General features: G+C 44.9%; 1 protein-coding gene across 14 annotated transcripts in view; it reads left to right on the top strand.

Annotated features, from left to right (window-relative positions):
• ZBTB38 (zinc finger and BTB domain containing 38) overlaps positions 1–20967 on the top strand; it is a 113947-nt gene that overhangs the window by 85824 nt on the left and 7156 nt on the right. For 9 of the 14 annotated variants that reach the window (XM_054594894.1, XM_054594892.1, XM_054594895.1 and 6 more), the window contains 2 exons: positions 5541–5635; positions 7721–7797. The exons of 2 other annotated variants lie outside the window; for them this stretch is intronic. The gene's annotated coding sequence lies outside the window, so the exon portion shown is untranslated. Of the gene's footprint in view, positions 1–5540; positions 5636–7720; positions 7798–11167; positions 11522–11594; positions 12033–20967 lie in introns of those variants that run through there. 3 more of the 14 variants (XM_054594896.1, XM_054594905.1, XM_054594904.1) reach the window with 3 other exon arrangements.

Below are 20967 nucleotides of genomic sequence, written 5' to 3' on the forward strand. Positions count from 1 at the left end.
GAGTGAGGGGAGAAATGAGGACTTAAACAGGCCAAGGGGATGAAATAGTTTTTCGGCTTTTCTGAATTATCGGGCCCATGCCGCCTTACACCTTGCCAGACACTTGCTAGGAAAACAAAAATACGTGGTTTTAATGAATAATGAAGATGGAGTAGTAGTAGTAATAGTAGCATAGTGGTAATATGTACATATGTGAGTAATACCATTAACTGAGCACTTGCTAGCTAAGGTCTCTGTAATCATCATCGCTGCATTAATCTATTACAGTAATCATCTCAGGAGTCATTCCCATTGACAGAATGAATTAAACAAAACGCTGTGCAGTCAGGTAACACAGGATGGCAGAGTATACAAAGTAGATGTGTAGGTGATCATCTGGCCAGCAGTGTGTTAATGATACACAGTCTGATCGGGGAAAATCGGTTTTATTGGTAAAAATAGCTAACGATATACAGATTTTTTGAATGGCAAATACAAATATGTTTTTGACCTGGAATTTGGCATAAATCAAATACAACCATGAAACATATCAATCAAAAGATGAGATTGGTGATTTGTATCTATGAACATTTGAAATCACATGAACGTAGTCTTCCTTTTAGGTCTGCTAGGAAAAGTTTGCAACCCAAAGTCACAGGATCGGGGATGGAAATCCGACCCTGTCCGTGACAGGCTGTGTGGCATTGGGATTTTGGCGTCCTTTTCTGAGCCTCAGTGTCTCACCTTTGAAATGGAAATACTGTTTCACAGTCCATGGGGGTTTTGTGAGATAGAAAATGAGATGGTATGTATGAAAGTGATTATAAATGGTAAAGGATTAAACAGGAACAAGGATGGATGTTCTTGCCTTTGTTCTGGGCTTGGGTCCAGAAAGGTGGCCTTTGGGAAGAGTCAGGATGCGGGGGGCGGGGGGGGGGGGTGTTCTGCGGGGTAAGTGGATGTGGGCACTGGACAAGCGCAGGCTGCCTGAGTTCCCTAGTGGGGCAAGGTACGAGGGATGTGAGGCCCAGAAAAACAAATGGCAGGTGCTAGAGAGGGAGGATGCAGGAATGGAGAAGAACGTTTAGAAAATTAGAATCTGCTTAGGGAGACAATAGAGCTGAGACAATGTAACTAATCAGGGGTTAGGTCAGATCACCTGTAACCAAGGACCAGCTCAGAGACCACAGATTAACTCCTGGGACCTTGACATCACGTTCTTTTATGCTGAGGTTATTCCAAGTCATTTTATTTTCAGCAGCTCTGAAGTCTGTCAGTGGAAGAGCTCACTTACCCTGGGGCCTCAGCGTCTCGAGTCCAAACATATTAATGTGTTAACGTGACCCACGCTATTCCTCACAGGGTCACTTCCTGCTAGTGTGATTCAAGCTCCTTCCTCTTTAAAGATGAAACCAAGGCTTTATGTTTTTGTATTATAATAGACTGAAAAATATTTTCCAAGTTGCCTTGGTCCTGAAATACAATCTGAGCGGTAGAATGGTCATATTCTGCCTCTTCCGGAGGAGGGCGTAGATAACAGTCCTGACCTTTTTGTCATAGACGTCATCCTCCTAAACTTACCTGGGTGTTTCTGGAGCAGGAATCAGCCCAGCGTGTTTAAGGAGTCAGTAGATATATTTTTGAGACAATTCACATTCTAGAATATTCCAACAGACTGGAGACAGTGGGCTAAATGAACATACTTAACTATAACCAGAGCAAGGGCCAATTTTTTGAGTTATGGTTAAAAAATTCAGCCTTGGAAGTTTGGAAGCTAAGGAGGAAAAAGAAAAGGGGAGAAAGGAGAACTCCGTGCTGAAAAAGAAAAAAAAAGTCTGTATGTTGTAAATAAAATCAGTTATCGAGCACTTACTTGCTGGATACCCAGGTGCTCTCATTTAACCCTCCTGGCCCCTGCAAGGTGTGTGTCTCTTGCTCCATTTTGTAGATGAGACTGAGGCTTGGTGAGACGAGTCCTTTCTCAGGCCATGCTGTTAGTAAGCGGGCCCCTGTGCCCGCCACGTGAGGAGCAGAGTACAGGGAGGCGAATGGAACCAGAGGTCTAGAAACATGTTCTGGTCGCGCCATGGAATCTTCGGCAAGTTATTTGACTTCTCCGTGCTTTAATTTTCTTAATCCGAAATGAAATTGTTGAAATAAATAACGTGTAAAGTTTCTTTTGTCTATAAAATCCTTTTTATAGACAAACCGGCGAACAGTTGAAGGAATTTGTGATGTTTAGCCCAGGAAAGGGATAAGCAGGGTAAACTTTCAAAGGGCTGCCATGTGGCAGAGGTTACAGTTCAGGGCCCATGATTGTTCCCGGTGAGAACTGCTCCCCTGAAGAGGAAATTCCGGCACTGGGTGGAGTGGCCCCCGCCCCCATCCGAAGAATCTCTAGAATCCATTTGTGGCGAATCAGGACTGAGCGAGAGTGCACGCTCCACTGAGAAGCACGCTTTCTTCGCTTTTTGTTATCTAAAACTCCAATGTCTGTTTATTGGGAAGTAATGCTTACTCATCTGCCCATTTTGAGAATGACTTGGGGGACTGGATTGCCAGCTCTGTGGCACACAGAGCATTTCTTTGTGTGGACTCAGCACCATCTTGTGGACGCGGCACTGCGGACTGGGAGGGGGCCGTGGCCATCCAATGTAAGGGAACCTCGAAACACAACTCCGAAAAAGCCGCTGCCAGGGAAAGGCCCTGTCTGAGGGATCGTGTTTTGAAGGGGGGCCGCCTGCTCTCAGAACTAGGAACTGCCCTGTGCAATTTCCTTTTGTGACTCTAACCCTATTATTAAGCCCGTGACGCCTGGAAAAGCAGAGCAGACAGGCTCAGTGACCCAGGAAGCCAGGCCTTCTCAGGAGTTGTCGTATGCATGGGGTCCTGTTTATTAGGGAGGCATCCCCACAGAGGCCTCTGCAGAAGGGAGTCCCAAGCCCCTTCCTCCAAGGCCTCCCCTCCGCTGTGTCCTGCCTCCAGCCCCACTGTCTCCTGGTCCAGGACACCCCTCTTCCCGGCCTCCTCCCCTTCCTGCTGGCATAGACTGCCACTCAGAGCATAACGTGCCTTGCTGTGCTTAAAGGCTGCTCCCCAGCCACGGGAGTGGGGAACAGGATGAAGGTGTGAAGGGAAGAGCACTCAGGGTTCTAAAATCAATGCTTTGTCTTCCCCAGCTTTGTCTCCTAATGATGGTGAGGCTGGCCCCCTGTGTGTGTGTGTTATTTCTGCGTGTGAAGAAACTTAGTAACAATGCAGTCTGGGCTGCTAGATGCTCTGAGGGCAGTCTCAGTGCCTTTATGCAGACGGGAAGGAGCACTATGGACCTAGAGAAACCACTCAAGGGGCGGTGGTTCTCTGGCTGTTTAGAGGTCTTATCTCTACTTCACAGTAGGGCCATGGGGGCGGGGGGGGGGGGTGCGATATTTTTAATGGACATGCAGGTTGCCCAAACAGTAGCAATACTGATTTGGCATCTGTTAATAGTTACTGGTTTTATGTATCATCGTATTACACTGTGATGCATGTATCTATTCTTTAAAAGTAAGTGTTCTTTCAATTACATCACAATGTCTATAATTAACTAACACTCCCTGAACTAAATTTTTATTTTTGTACTACCCTTCCACGGGCATGTTTTTGCTAACCTCCCTTCTCTCAGGCCGCCTGGCCTGAGCCCAGTAGCTCCTGACCGCCCCGCCTGCAGATCTGGCCTTGCCCAGTCCTCCGGGAGCCCTCGGAGCCTGAGACCCTCCAGGCCACTCACTCTCCACTTCAGCCTCAGGGAAATCCCCACTTACAAAATGACCCTGGCTTATAGCACCCTTTCAACCAACAAGCATTAAATTGGTTGCTATTAACATAATGAGATGGGCTAGAGAAAAGAGTTGTAGGTATTGTTTTGTTTTCTGGACTTTTCATGGAAAACCATGGGATGAAAAAGAGCAACAGAATGAGATACTACATTGTCTCTGTATTATCTCATCTAATCCTATTAAGAACTAAGTAGCACTATTCTATCCATTTAATAGATTGGGGGAGGAGGGAGGGAAAACACACTTCTTGAGGTGGTAATTAACTCATGCAAGTTCAACAGCTATTAAGTGGCAGACCTGGAATTTGAACCCAGGAGTGTGTGAGCAGACGCCCTGCTCTACCCTCTGAGGCTAAAGATATTAAGTAGGAAGAGTGGAGCAGGAAAAGAAAAAGAAAGTTTGCAACTATTGACTACTTCTGACAGTCCTCAAAATGTTTAATCAAGGGCTTCAGTGGAAACTTGAACTAAAATTCAAAATAAGCACATAAATATGCTAAACCTCAAACCTAACTGAAATTTTCAGTATTTCTTTTCTGAACAGATAACCTAATAATCCATTAAACTGAGACTTATACTAAAAAATTTTTTTAACTAAAAAACAAAACAACAAAGTATTCACTAAAAAAAGTCATAACCAAACTGACATGTTGCTAGGTTCCTAGTTTAAAGTCAGAGAGAGGAGGTCCCAAAACTTTGCCCTCCCAAAATCCCCTTGGTGTGAGGGGAAAGAAGCAAAAGGTCTGCCAGGAATCCGTAAACAGATAGAGAGGGGCTGGAGCAGGACACAGGGGAGCCTTTTTTATGAAGAATGACGCTATGTAAAACAGGCAGTCCAATAAACAGACCGTAGCCATGTTTTATCTAGCCAGATCGGAGTGGCCTTCTGGTTTAAGTGGGCAAGTACGTACACATGATGGAAGTTTATCAGTGATTTAAGCGTTTGTCTTCAACACATTATGTTGGTCTCCTTCCTATCAAGCTTTTTACCAGAATTCCTAATAAGTAACCAACTTGAATGATTTTTTTCCTTTAAATTCTTAATGACTTTTTCTGCATGCTTGGAAGAAATGCTAACAAACAGGGCAACTAAATAAAGAAAAGAAAATCATGTAGATGATACTTATAACTAAATGCCCAAATACGAGTTCAGGCTCCAGTGTCACCGCCTTCTGCTCCAGGGAAGAGCAGAGAGTGAGCCCCTTGTGAGGGGCCAGGGGGCCCTGGGTGCACAGTGAAATAATGCACTTGTCCGTGCCATCGAGGAGTTTCACTTTCCCTAGATTTGGGGCCTGGGACAAGGTGACTAATAATAGTTAATTGGTAATAGTAATACCAGGAATACCTAGTGTTTATTAAAGTTAGATTTTGTGCCAGGCACTACGTCAAACACTTTATGGGTATTACTATTTAATCCTCATGTTAACCCTGGTAGATTTTATGCTTAGCTCCATTTTGCAAATTAAGACACTGAGGGGCAAAGAGTTTAAGAAACTTGTCCAAAGTCACAGGCGGAGCCAGTCCACCTGACACCGAAATTCAGGCTCTTAGCTATTGTGCAGGACACAACATTGTCTGTCTTATCCCAAATTAACCTAAATTAACCTTAGGTAGAGTCCTGTTTCATGAAGAGAGTAATACAATGCTGTGGGGTCTCCGTTCTCCTAGTCCAGTAGCTTTAATCCCCCAACTTCCCCCCGTCCTTTTTCAAATCCTCACCCAAGGATATGCTTATTGATTTTAGAGAGGGGAGAGAGAGCAAGACATTGATGTGAGAGAGAAACATCGATTGGCTGCCTCCCATACGTGCTCCAACGGAGGATCAAACCCACAACCTAGGTACGTGCCCTGATGGGGAATCGAACCCGCAACCTTTTGGTGTACAGGACAACACTCCAACCAACTGAGCCACCCAGCCAGGGACCACTCTGCCTTTTCTATGCCTCTGTCTAGTACTAGTCCGTGTTATACTGTCTAACTGGTGGGTGGTAAGCATTCAGTAAACATTACCTTGAGATGGAAGTGGATCAAAATCAAAATGATAATATTCCTGAATGCCACATATTACTTTTAAGTTTATATTTTTAAAGAAAATATATTAAAAGAATGTTATGGAAAATTCTGAATTTCCCTTTAAGTGTTCACCCCCGGGCCACCTCTTGGTGCATATGGTGTCATTGTGCATATTAAAGAAATGGCCCCTCTGGCAGGGTGATGCCGCCCTCACCGGGAACTTTACCTGGCCAGGCATGGACCGGCTTAGCCTCCCTTTACCTGGGCAGCACACCACGGGGCATAACCTGTCCCCCTGGACATGGCAACCCTGCTCACGTCCAGGCTACAGGTTTGCTAAACACGCACACACTGGTGAGTAGGCTGGGGGTCCTGAGCTGATGAGCCTTTGATATTAAAAAAAAACATGGAAAAGCACATTCTTTATTTCTTTGTGCTCCTGAACCTGAAATGGAAGGTGCGGTTTTTGAATCACAGCGTTGGGGTTTGAATCCCAGTTCTGCCTCTCAGTAGGTAGATGACCTTGGTCAAGTTACACAGCTTCTCTGAGTGCCAGTGTCCTCACTTGCGAACTAAGATTGCCACGAGGCCTAAACGGGATGGAGTGTGTTAAACGGCACTGGGCACATGTACATGTTTGTTAGGTATCAGAGGCTCAGCGCGTGGCTGGCATATTTAGGTGAACTTCCTCCTGCCAAGTGAATAAGTCACGTTGGGGACATTGACGCAAGTGTGGTGGGATGTCAGTTTCACTCTAAAGCTACCCTCGGCGAGGCTGCCGAGAGGCGCTCCATCACCAGCGAGAGACGTGATGGCCTGTTTCTTCATAGTGTACTCAGACGTCACAGACCAACTGATCTGTACAGCATAACTCAGTAATGTGCAGCAGGACGCAAAAAGGACTCCTGCCCAAACCCTGTCTCCCAAAACTGACTCAGTGTTGAGGGTGCCCCTAGCTCTTTTTTTTTTTTTCTTTTTTTGAGGTTCCACAGGTGAGTCTCACATGCAGCTCTGCTGAGAACTGCCATGATAACCACGCGTTATAATGCCCTTTTCATCTGACCGTTGGTTGCCTGATGCGGGGAGAGAGTCTGTTTCTGCTTTTGGAGTGAGTCACACATCCGTGCTCTGGGGAGCGCAAACATCTGAGGTCTGTGACCCAGAAGCTGGGAGTTGCGCTCAGCCCAGCATCTTCTCCCAATTAGCTTCCCGTGAGAGACGGCTGAGTGAGGGAGGTATCGGAAGGAACAAAAAAGTGGTACAGAGAAAGGAGACCTGTGGGAGTGCTTGAAGGGAGGACATCAGATGGAAACAAAGTTCTTTGCAAACACCCAACACCAAGGTCTTACCCTTCCATGTTGCAACTTTAAGTTTTTAGTATTTAAAAAAAATTGATTTTTTAAAAAGTTTGTTGCCAGTTCATTCCAAGCACTCAGGAGAGGAAGGCCAAATCCCTGGAGTTTAAAGGTTAAAGAACAAAATTCAACAGAGTAAATTTTAAAGATCTTATTGGAATTACTAAGTGACATGAATCAGGCAGCATCCAATCTAATAGAAAGGTGCTCCAAAGACACCAGGCATGAGATTTTATAAACAGAAGGGTGCAAATTGAGATAATTATACTGAGCAAAAACATGGATTGGTTATTACAAGGTTACTTTCCATACAGGCAAAAGCAGGAATTTATCAGGAAGATGACTTGCTAATGCTGATCAGTCAATTTCTGATTCCATTTCCGGGAGAGTCAAAACCAAGTTTTGGTTGGGTGACGGGCTTAGCATAAGCAACTCCTGTTTTGGGCCAGTTGTCTTTTAACAGAACAAAGCAGATCAGTAGAGCTTAAAGGATTGCTCTTTTTTATCCTTTTTCTTTTTTTAAATCCTCATCCAAGGATATGTTTATTGATTTTAGAGAGAGAGGAAGAGAGGAGGACATCGATTGGTTGCCTTCTGTACGTGCCCCAACCAGGGATTGAACCCACAACCTAGGTATGTACCCTGAGCGAAAATCAAACCCACAACCTTTTGGTGTACAGGACGATGTTCCTACCAGCCGAGCCACCCAGTCAGGGCACTCTTTTCCTTCCCTTGAGCCAAAGCAGTAATAGTAAACAATTTTCAGTGTTTCAAAGCTGTGTTTCAATGTTTTAACTTGATAGAACAGTAACGACTGTGTGGGCAGTGGAAGGCCCTGGCTTGTCTTATCCAGCTTGGCTTGAGGCTAGCAGTGTTGATTGTTTCTTTTGTGTGTGTGTGTGTTTTTCTTTTTCCTTTTACCATGTCAGAACAGCCTTCTTGACTTTTTTATGTTCATCAAATGTATTTCCCCTTTTTAGCATAGTTGAAAAATAGCAGGGCAGTTCACATTGACCTAACGCTGCCTACAGAAAGTTTGGTTACAGTGCCAAGTATCGTAGGTCAGGCTTAGCGTTTGGGTGCTTTTTATTTTTGCATTTATCTACTATAAGCCTGTTGGCACCTGGTAGGTGCCAAGCGCGGTGCTGGGAGCTGGGGAGGCTGTGGTAAACAGTCTCAGCCCTCACAGGATTTATCCTCTTGTGGTAAAAGCACACATTTGCCAGAGGATTGTATAAGCCTTGGTAAAGATACCGGAGTTTGGATTTAGTGTTTTAACAAGCCACACCGACTGTATCGCAGCTTCATGTTGGTGGGGAGACCCTTTCCTCTGTCGCGGAGAAGGCCACACCCAAAGCTGGCCCCGTGCTGGAGAGTCTCTGCCCTGGATGCTCCCTTGGGCTCCATACCTGCGGTCTCATGCTGCACCCTGACTGACAAGTCCCCAGCATGAGCCTCTGACCCCAAGGCTGCATCATTCCCTGGCCTGAAATGAGAAGATAAATCTAAATACTTGTGGTGGGGGAGGGGAGACATGTGAATTCACTTCAGATTAGCACATCCTGGCTGAGCAAGTCCTTAACCTTTGTCTCCTGAATTCTGGGAATGAATTGGCAACAAGCTTTTAAAAATCGAGGTTTTTTTAATACTAAAACTTTTAAGTTGGTAACGTAGATATGGTGTAAAGGCCTTGGTGTTGGATGTTAAGCAAATTCTGGGCTGTGGAGCAACGCTATGATTGACTGTGTATTCGGGTGACACTTTGAAAATGCCAACTCTGAAGGGCCCCGGCCCAAATCTGATCATCCTGCAATGCGCAGGTTGCCCTGGTGTCTGCTGCCCATCAGCAGGGGTCCACTTGCCAACCCTCCACTGCCCTTCTTGGGGACCTCTCTGGAACATTCTACCTCACGCGAGGCAGCATTTCTCAGTGACTTCCTGGCATGTGACCCAGGCTGGCCGCCCCCAACAGCCCTGGCGCTTGAGTCTCAGCCTGGGTCCATCCCTGCTGCCGGCTTCTGCAGAGGTGACCCTGTGCCGGGAGCCTGCCATTAGGACCCGTCACAGGGCCGTCCTGTGCCTGTGCCGGGAGCAAGTCAGGTGCTCTGATTCACTCCTGCTGCACCTGCACTTGGCGGTGAGGCAGCAGAGTGCAGGCGGGAGGGGGCGCCGGGGAGGGGGCAGCAGTGCGCCGCTCTCCGCAGGTGCAGCCCTGCTGTGAGCAGGGCACTGCCTGGGCTCGCAGTCCACATCTGTGCTGTGGGCTTGGTGAGGTCAGCTTCCGTGCATGGGGCACGGGCTCTGTTAATTCAGTTAACCCTGTGAATACGCCATAGTTTCTCCATTTTATGTGTCTGAGGATTGTGAAGGGGATTAAATGAATTAATATGTGAAGTGCCCCATGACCTGAAATGGATCAGATAAAAGCAATTTTGTTCCATACGGATTAGGGAAATTCTGACAGATGAAAATTGCAACGGCGATATCTATGGCGCCTATCCATATAGAATGCTGACTTGCAACATCATATTTATTTGCTGTACATTTGCAGATTGCTCATTTAGTAAATGAACGGTTATTGGGGGCCTACGAAGTGTCAGACATGTTCTAGATCATTAATACACATCAGTGAAGAAAATCAAAGATCGCTGCCCTGTAGGGCTTAGATTCTAGCAGGCAGATGGACAGTGAATAGCGAGTAAAGTGTGTGCTTTATTGGAATGTTACGAGTGTTGTGGAAGAGACAGAAGCTGAGCAGGGTAAAGGGATCAGGAGTGCAAGGGAGGGAGCGGGTTGCCTTTTCAATCCGGGCGAGCCTTGTCTGTGCTTTCCGTGCACCGCCACTCCACTTACTCAGTCAGCAAACATTTCCCTAGCGCCTACCATGTGCTGTGGCCGGGGGACAGAGCGGTAAACAGGACGGACCAGGTCCTTTTCCTCCTGGAGTTTACTTTTGGGTGGCCAGGGTAGACAGTAAACATGCAGACAAATACATGGGATAATTACAGGTTGAGGTTAAGCAGCATGGAGGAAATAAGTCAGACGATGTGAGGGCAGGTAAAGGCTGCAGCAAAATAGAGAGACGGGGTAGTCCCTTTGAGGTGACATTCAAGAGTGAGCCAGCGATCGGCAGTGCTGCAACCAGTGTGTTCGAAGGTCCGAGGGCTGGAAGAGTCCTGGCAAGTGGAGGAAGCGAAGGGAGGCCTGTGTGGCGAGCACAAAGCCTGGGGCAGAAGGGAGCCAGTGAGTGTGGAGATAGCGAGCCAGACCTGTGGGTGGCGCACAGTGAAGGGTATCCATTTTATCCTGACTCCTGGGGAAAGCCGCTGACAGGCTCAGTTCGATCTCCTTTGTGTTTTTAAAAGGTCGCCCTGCGTTCTGCATGGAGTGTGGGCTGTACAAGCACTTCTCTCCATAGCCACCAGCGGAGCTGGACACCGCCCCTTCTCAAACTGGTTCCAGCCAACACTCACTGAACTCCTACTATGTGTCAAGCACTGTGCTTTTTGTGAGCTTTATCTCATTCACCCCTCTCTGCCCAGTTCTGGTTCACCCAGAAAGAACCAGTCTAACATGGGTTCGTGGCCTTGCAGGAGTCCCCCAAAAGCTGGGGTGCAGAAGATTGGGGGTGGAGAAAGTGGGTGCGGTGGGAGGTGGACGTAGATAGTTTAACACCAAAGAAGCAGTTGGTGCTCTGTCCATTTTAGGATAGCCCATCCTTGCGACTAGCTGGAGGTTCATTCTTGTGCAGAAGCCAAAATGTACAACAGTTCTTACCTCTGCCCTCACTGCGAGGTAGCAGTCAACTGAGAGGAGCAGAGTCATCAAATTGGCTGGCCCCTTAAGTTCGCAAGAAAGCGGTATTTGGCTTTGGAAACCAAAGGATGGTTTAAGGCTCACCCCAAGAATGAAAAGTTCCGAGGGACAGGAATTGTGTCCTGGTCGTTTTGGTAACTCGGTCCCCACTGCATTCAGATTAAAAATGCCTCCTGCGTTAGGGACTCGGAGTGTCAGTGGAATTTGGTTGGGACAAGAAGTGGTTACATCACTCCAGGGCTTCAGAGAAAAACTCTAAGCCTGTGTGCCAGGTTTCTTAAGCAAGCTGGAGTCTGGGCAAGCTTCATCCTAAGATGAACCCAAGGTACAGGGGCGACCCTGAAATACTGCTGTGTTTTCAGAAAGAAAAAGGAAGCCAAGGACCTTTTCCTCCTTTTATCTTTCCAGTAAGCAAGCTGAAATATTTAACTGGACACATTGCATCATTCACGAATCTGGTAATACTTGTTCTTACAATCTATATGCACGCATCTACAAGTCTAGAGAGTGAATGTTTACCTTTTCAAAGTAATGTTTTCAGGTAAGATATTTCAAGCCAGCCTCCCTCTCTGTTGAATGCAGTCTAGCAGCTTCCTGATTTTAGCCTTTTGAAGGGCCTGAATTTTAGTTGAAAAACAAATTTCCCTGTCATACTATGCCTTCTTGAATCTGATTGCTGAAGTGCAGTAAAGTCTGATAAACGCAGCTCTGCCCCTTTTGGGCTGCCGTTAGGAGGCAAATCAAGAGGATTTGCCTTTTCCTAGGCACAGCTGAACTCTATAAAGGGCTTCTGTTTTGTAATCTGTTTTCGAGATCTGATGCGTGTGTGTCTAACACCCAGTCACGTGGGGAGGTCTGACGCACACCCGACATGACTATGAGAAAATGTACTGCAAAGATGTGTGGGAAGGTGGAGCCGGATCACTGAAGCAGTGTCCGTTGTCAGAAAACTTTCCACAGGGCACAGCAGGCCCGTGCAGTAGATTCCATTGCGATATGGGCCTCGCACTGGCCCAAAATGGACTGTGAGTTTGACTTTTGCAGGATTCCAGGTCAGTATCCTAATACAGTGCGTTCTTTTTTTAGTTGGGTTTAATTTCTAAGTTTCTTTTTATAGAAGACTCGCAGTAGAGAGAGGAGAAAGTTGCTCTGTCTGTTCGGTTCTGTTACTGCGTCCGTGCGTTACAAACTGAGTGGCGAGGGTACTGCAGGGGGACTCTCAGCCTCTCCTTGTGATCAGAGGATTCAGGGAAAAAATGGGCTTTCAGTCTGGCCCAAGAGAATGGCCTTGAGTAAGGGGCTTCTAGCTCTAAGAAGTGTACTGGATAGGGTTACTTCACTCTCCGTATGTCATCCTAAAAATTTACGAAAGAAAGTACACCAAATTTTATTAAGAAGCCCTATAAAGTTCTACATAGTTGATTCGTTGGTTAACAGCTTAAAGAGATTTTTCAACATTTTTCGTTTGCATTGTGAGAATTAGAATTAATATGGAAACTATCATTTTAAGTTTTTTGACATCTGTGTATTTCAGTAAAGTTGCTTTGACTAACTGGGGGAGGGAAGATTTAATTAAGCTGGGAATACTGGGCATTAGTTGGTCAGATCATTGCCAAAAATTTGTTTCTTTTGTTTTCAAGTTCAATCCCAGAACACTAAAAGCAGTATCCAGGATATAACGGGGAGGAGACTCATTTAATAGATGAATGGAGTGGATCATAAAAGCAAACAGTACTGAGACGAAGCTAACCTTAGAGACTGGGAAGGCAAGGACGCAAGCCGTGACAGACGGTGCAAACAGAATATAGGCAGTGGGCCTTGCAAATCAAAGAGCAATTTCACCCGAGTGTCGCGTGGAAAGGACTATTGGTCCACCTGGTTTTTCAGCCATGCTCCAATTCAAGTACAGCAGGTCCTCAAATAACGTCGTTTTGTTATAACACTGATGAGGAAAAAGACCCAATTCCCGGCTGGGGCCACTGTCGGTCTGGAGCTTGCACGTTCCCCCTCTGTCTGTGTGGGTTTTCTCTGCGGACTCCAGTTTCCTCCCACGTCCCAAGATGTGCACGTTAGGTGGAGAGGCGTGTCTGTATGGTCTCCATCTGAATGTGGGTGGGGGTGGGTGTCAGAGCGGCCCTGCTGTGGAAGGACATTCTGTCCGGAGCCCAGTCCCATCTTGTGCCCTGAGCTGCTGGGAGAGGCTCTGGCCACCCACCATCCTGAACTAGAATGAGTGGGATGGGAAGTAATTATTTTACTTGTTTTTATAAATCTTTCTCAAATGTATGTATAGCTCACATTTATTTTAGTGATTCATGTTAGAAATGCTTGGGGACTTTATTTATAAGTTGGGTGATGTTTCTGTGGTCAGAAATATGCTGTAGGAACGTAACTCTTGTTTAGATCAATTAGCCTAGGGTAAAATTGGTTTCCTTATATGTCATTTTGCTTAAAGTTGCAGTTTTCAAGAACCTATCCATGACATTAAGCGCTGGGGTGGGGGTTGCAGTTTCAAATAAGGCAGTCGTGCTGGGCCTCACCGTGAAGGTGATGCCTGATGATGCAGAGCAGGTGGAGATCCGGTAAGAATGTGCACCGGAGACAAAGCGGGCAGCATGCGCCAAGGCCCTGAGGTGTGGCACGCCCAGCTTCTTTGAGAAACAGCGAGGGGGCTGGTGAGGGAGGCAGAGAGAAGAAGCAGAGCAGAAGGTCAGAGAGGTCAAGGCCAGACTTGTCCTCTTAGGGGAGTGAGATCGTGCGGGGCGGGCGAGAGAGCGGCCTGAAGAGGCAGGAGATTCCAGTTTGGTTGGTGGCCCTTGTGTTCGTTCTCTTCTGCCGACGCCTGCAAGCGGTGGCTGGGGAGAGCTCCGGGGAGTGAGTGCGGGCTCCCTGTAATCCTTCCAACCTGGGGAATCCGACGGCTGCCAAATGTGCCCGTCCCTGTGCCTGTGGGTGTGTCCATCTGCGCTTCTCTCGTCCTCGGTCTCTCCTGTCTCCTGGGGGTTTCTGCCTTGTATTTTACCATACTTTCATTTACTTTGTCTGTAGTTCTTTTAGGCTTATCCATGATTTATTTTATTGAGGAAAATGATTTTCAAATAATTTCCTTAAAAGTGATTTTGAACATTTCCCAATAGGCTAGAGAGGCAGTGCTCAGATTTTTTGGTCCCTGAAACCCCTTACGCTCTTAAAAATCATTGAGGACCCAAAGCGCTTTTGTTTACCGGAGTTATAGCTATCAGGATTTACCGTGTTCAAAATTTTCAGTGAGAATTTAAAAACTATTAACTTATGAAAAATTACTATGAGAAAACGCAGTTGCATGACATAAAAATAACATTTTATTTTTTAAAATTACTCTCTAAAGTGAAAAATACAGTGGGAAAAGTGGTATTGTCTTCCATTTTCGCAAATATCTTTAATGTCTGGCTTAATAGAAAGACAGCTGGATTTTCATATTTGCTTTTGGATTCAGTTGCAATCTGTTATTTTAGTTGAGGGGTGTGAAGAAAATCCAGCCTTACACAAATAGGTAGTTGAAAAAGGTAGTAGTTTTTTAATAGTCTTTTCAGTTAATCATGGATATTCTTTGATACTGCAGTAAAATTTGATAAATGGTATTTCCTTAAAGGTTATCTGCAACATGGAATCTGAAACCATATCCATGAACTTTCAGTACTTAGTTACATTTAAATCCACTGGTCTGCCTCATACCTTTTAGCCTATGCATCATTTTTTATAATAATAAGCATTTGGCATTTGGAAAATAGTGGTTCACTAAGCTATGCATATCTTCCAAATATCCAGAACTTATATTCATTAGCTTCCCCACCAACCCCATTAGAAAAACCATTTTCTATGGTATTGAGAAGTGTCAAGCTCATGGTAGTGGAAACACAGTTTTCCCCCAAACTAATTTTCACTTGAAAGTCTAATTTTATTACTGGCAGGAAAATAGCTACTTCTTGAAATGACGGGCTCACTTAGTGCCTGGGCAAAAATGTTTGCCCAGACACCCACATCTGAATAACCATAGTTTGTCTCTCAGTCATTCTCTCAGTAAAAATGGCGTTCCATTGGGGAAAAAAACAAAAAAAGGACTAGTTCAGCTCACAGCTCAAAGAATCAGCCAAGCGCTTTTCCTCACGGAGGTCCCTGCTTCTCAGTGCACATCCAAAGTGTTTTATGTATGCCTCCTATTTCATCACACAGAATAACAAAAAGATGTATATTCAAGGGCCAAGATTTAATAAAATTAATAATTTTTACTCCTTCATCTGAGTGTTACTAGCTTCATGCCTGCCAACGTGCCAGCTGTTTATCCCTCATTGCTTTTGTACTATTAATGCATCATATGTCTGCATCGTTTTTTTTTTTAAAGCAAACAACATTTTAGTGTTATGAAAATAGATTGTGTGTGTGTGTGTGTGACCTCACAAACCTGCTCAGAGGGTCTTGGGAGACCCAGAGGTCCATGAAACACTTTGAGAGCTGCCAGATCAGAAGGAAGCTGGCGGGGGGCGGGGGGCGAGGGTGATGCACAGGAATTAATTCGTATTTTCCTAGTAATTTTGCTCTCTGTAGAGTAGAATTTGGGTTCACCTGGGTGTAGCTTTTAAAGCTTTAAATCAGGAACCTGTTTAAGCACAATGTGTAATTTGTATGTAAGGCCATTCGCTGCCCAGGGTCTGTGGAGCCACTTCCTCCCTGCTCATCCTCAGCATCCACTACAATGTGGATCCTACAGGGCGGAGGGTACAGAGATGAGCTAGGTAGCCCCGCCCTCAATGTGCCAATAGGGGAAGATGTACATTCGAAGCAGTGCACCATGCCACATGCTACAATAAAGGTAGGAACCCAAATCTACAAAGTTCACCAGAGGGAGGCCCACAGACAGGATGTCACCTGAGAGGAGTGAATGTAAGGGTTGCCGGGCAGAGGAGTGAGGGGTAGGGTAGAAGAAGAACCTCCAGAGGAAACACAGTTCTTCTAAAGCTTTATACAGGTGGAATGTAGGAATCTCCCCGAGTTGTGAGACAAGCTTCCGTGGCTGGGGAGTGTGTGTTCTGTGTGTGTTGTGGGTGTATTGATACGGGGCTGCGGAAGGGGCCTCTGCTTTCTACCTCAATACACTTCTGTACTGTTAGAGTATTTTACCATGGGCCTAGGCTTACTGTATTTTAAATTTTTTAAAGCTAGTTCATTCTAAAAGCAGCTGAAGAAAAGTAATTTTAATCATGAAAAGTATCTTAAGTGCCCATTATTACAGTATATGGGCATGTATTTTGGAGTAGGTTGGAGTAGGGCAGAGAAAAAAGCAGTGGAAGATTCCAAATATACTAATCAGCTAGCATTTCCCAGAGGCATTTATATAAAGTATAAAGCATGTTTATCAGATATTTATAAAATTCTTAAAAGCATTTTACATGCTTATAAAGTATACTTTATGGAAACATACATAAATGTACTAACTCTAATTTATATAGAGGTTTATATTCTGTTTATGTACTTGTATATATAAGTACAAGATGAACTTTCACTCCTGTTTCCTGGGGGACGATCCCATTTCCCTGGCATAGTTATTTGTTGCACCCCCTCTCTCAGGTTTCCTGTTTTGGATGCTAAACTATATGTTCACCCTATTTTTATGTGCTAATAAAATATAGTTACATATAGTTATATGTTCATATATTTATGTCATACATTTATTTGTACATACATGTGGATATATACATGTGCTTATTTATGTGTTTAGAAGACAGATGTTAAAATCTATTACAGCCGAAACACAAGCTCAGGAAAATGGTAATGTAAGTCAGAGGACCACAGTTACGTAATTACAAATTTGTTTATTTTTTTAACATGGGTTCACCAAAATTTCTTGCATCTGTAACATTTTCGCTAGCTTTTAACATGCTTATTTATTCCATCATTGTAGTACTACTGCAAATAGTGAATTTGTTGCATGAAGCTTGCTCACTAGAAAGCATTTTAGAAAGTTACATGTGAATTAAATCTCATCTTCTTTGCAACTTATACTTCTTTTTCTGAAGTCTGCTGTGAGCTTTCCATTGGCAGAACTCCTGTGACTTCTGCTTTAAGTTCCTCTCTGTGAAGAAATGTATCAGAAGAGGTCACTTATTTAACTTTTTAAAATCAAAGAATACTATTTTGGTGAGAATAACTGTCTCTCTGATCACTGGCTCACTTATAATCTTTCATTTTAATTTTGGTACTATCCTTGAAGTAAGCATGTCTCCTAAGATCTGTGGGTCCATCATTGTTTTATTTAATGTTTTTTATCAGCTGCTCAAACCGAACTGGCTGACGGGGCAGGCTGGTCATGTTACTGGGAGCAGCCGCGGGTGTGAAGTGCCTGGGCGGGCGTGTGAGTGAAGGTGACTGTGACAAGGGGACACAGCTTCCAGGCCCCAGTTCTAATTGCCAGGCAGGCGACAGCCCCATTGTTGCCCTCTCTTCCTGTTTTTTCCAAGAGAAGGTATATTGATTTTTATGTTAAATTTTACTGTTTTTCAACATCAGCTCAGTTTTTTCAAAACATGGTTCCAAAAACTACATGAATCAAACAAAACCTGTGGGGGGCCAGGTCTACCCGTGGCCTACAGGGGGTTCCCTCCAGGCTACAGACCTCGGACTCATTGCTTTTTTGCTCTTTGGACAAGTAGAATATGGCTTTTATCGGCAGCACCTTCAGAGATCATCAGGTAACCCATGATCTGGGCGCTCTTTATGACAAAACAAGGTGGTTTGGGTAAAGGGCACTGTCAAGATTGGAGAGGTGGATGCTAGAATAGTAAAGACTTGCCATCCCTTTAAATGTGTCCCCCCTGCTAGGCCCCAGGCCTTGGGAGCCGAGGGCAGACCCTGGTCTGAGGACCCTGCATTTCCATAGCAGCCCCCAGGCTTGGTTTTGGCTGGTTGGTAACAACCACCTGAAGAGCCTTGGAGACAAGGTGGGAGAGAGACTTTTCAATATTTACTCCTCATGCCTTTTGAATTTAGTATCATAAGAATATATTACGCATTCACTAAATAAATGAAAGTATAGAAATACGTATGGGTTCCAGGATCTTGTGCCAGCTGTTCTAAATCAGTGCCTCAATGGGCATGGGGAAGAGGGATTTTAGAAATCTATACTATTTTAATTTTTTTTACATTTCATTAATTTATTTTTAGAGAGGGGAGGGGAGAGGGAGAAAGAGAGGGAAAGAAACATCTCACAGGCTGCCTCTCACACGCCCCGCAGCTTGGGACCTGGCCTGAAACCTGGGCATGTGCCCTGACTGGGAATTGAACCGGCGACCTTTCAGTTCGCAGGCCAGCACTCAATCCACTGAGCCACACCAGCCAGGCTAAGCTATACTATTTAAAAGCTTCCTAGTAGACTTCAATGCATAGTCAGGTTTGGGAACTACTGTCCCAAAGCATATAGCAGGTATTCGGTAACATCTGTTCAAAGGAGGAATGTACTTTTGTCTTCCTGTGGCATTTAGCCTGATGCCTTGTACTTAGCGGTTGTTCAGTCAATATTGACTGAGAGGACTAACATATATTTTGAGTTCAGCTACTTCCCCCCATCCTTCTTGGCAGAGGGTGTGGCCCTCTTCTCTTCCCCAGGCTCTTCCCGGGAGCAGGTGGGCTGCCGCTTACCTGGACGCCCCCGACACCAGCGCAGCCTCACTAACATGCTGTGTCCAGCGTGCCTCTCTCTCTCATCCTTTCAGCACGCCACGGCCTGAGTGATTTTTTTTCCTTCATTCAAATCCGTTAATGCCTTTCAGTGGTTCCCTGTTGCCTGTGGTATAAAGTTTACTGTGGAAGTCCGTTAGGGCCCCTCATGACCTGGGCTGACCCTTCCTTTCCTAGCTCCTCTCACGCAGTAGTTAGGTGCTGAGGCCAGCCATGTGCCTGCCACTGCCGAGGACACTGGGGACGGAACAGTGCACACCCCCTCTCCTGACCTCCCTCAGACCTACTCATCAGTCCCTACATACGGTATACTCTTATTTTCCGTTTGTTTTCCCCATAGTGTTCCTTCTGCTTAGACTGCGCTTCCCATGCCCATCTTTTATTTATTCACTGAGGCCAAGCCTTCCAGGACCCCCGTAAATAATAAATTGTCACTTCATCTTCTGACACTCTGTACATACCCTTAGTATAAGGCCTGCTGTCATGGACTCAGGTGTCAGTTGCCAGTTCTCCTTCTTCCTTGAGGGCAGAGACTTGCTTTACTCTCCTCAGTATCTCTACCTCTGAGCACTGTGTCTGACCATATCAGTTGTCAACACATTTGCTGGATAAGAGTGATGTAAGAATGAAGGTTACTTTGTGTGTGCCAAGAAGGCAAATCCAGGTGCTACCTAGAAACTATGATTTGTAAAGGGTTCTGTTACACATGGTAGAGTCTCCTGAAAGATGTCATACTCGGATTTTCCAAAGTTATGAGGATGTTTTAATGACCTATAATGATGTTTTCTATTATATGTTATTCTAACTGGGAGACTGAGATCTTACTAAATGTTAACAGTTGTCCTTTTGCTAACCCTTGTAACTGAACAATCTAAGAAGAATCAGAGAATCCCACAGAAGTGAGTGGGGCTTATAATCTGACACCCTAGAGTATTTTTATTAGCTTGATGTGAAATGCTGTATTCCCCAAACAGAGGTAGGGCCTCGTGGGAGGTCCACAGTGCTCTGAAGCGGGCTGTTTTGGAATAAGCAGTAGTTTTGAGGTAAAAGGGTAAAATAGGTGATGTCAGCATAAAACTAAGCCAAGATGGAAGCCACCTTTTTTAACCACACAGCATGTATTTTGCCAGATCGGAGACTATCCAGTCAGGCTGGATAAAGAATTGAAATAATCTATGGGCCCTACAGGAACCAAACTGGATAAGAATATATGAATCAGGAGAGAAAGTAGATCCTGCAGGGGCCCAGAGCAGAGAGACCTCAAGGAAGGCAAAAGAAACACCAGCAAAGTCTGTTACTGCTTTATCACCCAGGGAAGGACACAGTCCTGCAGTCTGCAGGCGTGGACTCTCTCCCTTCAGGCCCACAGAGGAAGCAGTAACGATTTCATTTCACTTCGTATTTATTTATAGATCTAATCCCCCAGAGTTCTAGAAAAGATTCATGGAAGATTACCATTAAAGGCAGGGTAAACAAGAGTAGGAGAACTAGACAATTGTCACACCAGAAGCCCACGCTCACAATGGCTACCACAATTGATAATAAAAGTTCATTCTGACTTATCTCGAGAACTAAGAGAAACTTGGTGAGTATATCGTTCTCATCATGTGAGTAAGAGAATTTGTGAGTGGAAGTATACTTTTTCTCATGGCTGAATGAGATAAAAGAATTTATCAAATGAACCCTGACATAAAGAACACTAAATAACGTAATGGGCACCACTTATAATAGCTTTACAGAAAGGTAAAAAGAGATTCTTTATGTGGCCATCTGGTCTTCCCATCTGAATAAATGCTGTAAACTAAATATTGTACTTGAGTGCTAGGAAGACATTGCCCCTGGGGGTTAAAGAAATAGCACCAAGCTGTGTGGCTTTCTGGGTGTCACTTGACAAGGGAGAGAGCCACTGAATGAATAGCTGATTAGCATACTCTCTGCACCAGAGGGGCTTTTTGTTTGTTTTGTTTTAACTGCAGGAGTGACATGTTAGTGTGTAGTGACATTAGTGAGTTGATGTTAGAATTTTAAAAATTAGAGATAATAGAACAGAATGCATCGTACACACTAAGGGTCAAGTTTCAGTTTCATTTGTATCTTAGGTCACAACTGCACCATGTATTTATTGTAGGTAAGTATGAAAGCCACTGCTTTTGGCAGCTGCTCATGAAAATATCAGTTGGTAGACTCTGGCCATTCCAGGCTGATTATAGAACACACATAGAGAATAGCAAGAGCTAGTCTCTGGGAAAAACAGAGACAGGGTCCTCAGACCAGAAC

Source organism: Pteronotus mesoamericanus, unplaced genomic scaffold (genome assembly GCF_021234165.1).
Source record: "Pteronotus mesoamericanus isolate MK-2021 breed Mesoamerican mustached bat unplaced genomic scaffold, CSHL_Meso_final scaffold_54, whole genome shotgun sequence".
NCBI classification, from domain to species: domain Eukaryota; kingdom Metazoa; phylum Chordata; class Mammalia; order Chiroptera; family Mormoopidae; genus Pteronotus; species Pteronotus mesoamericanus.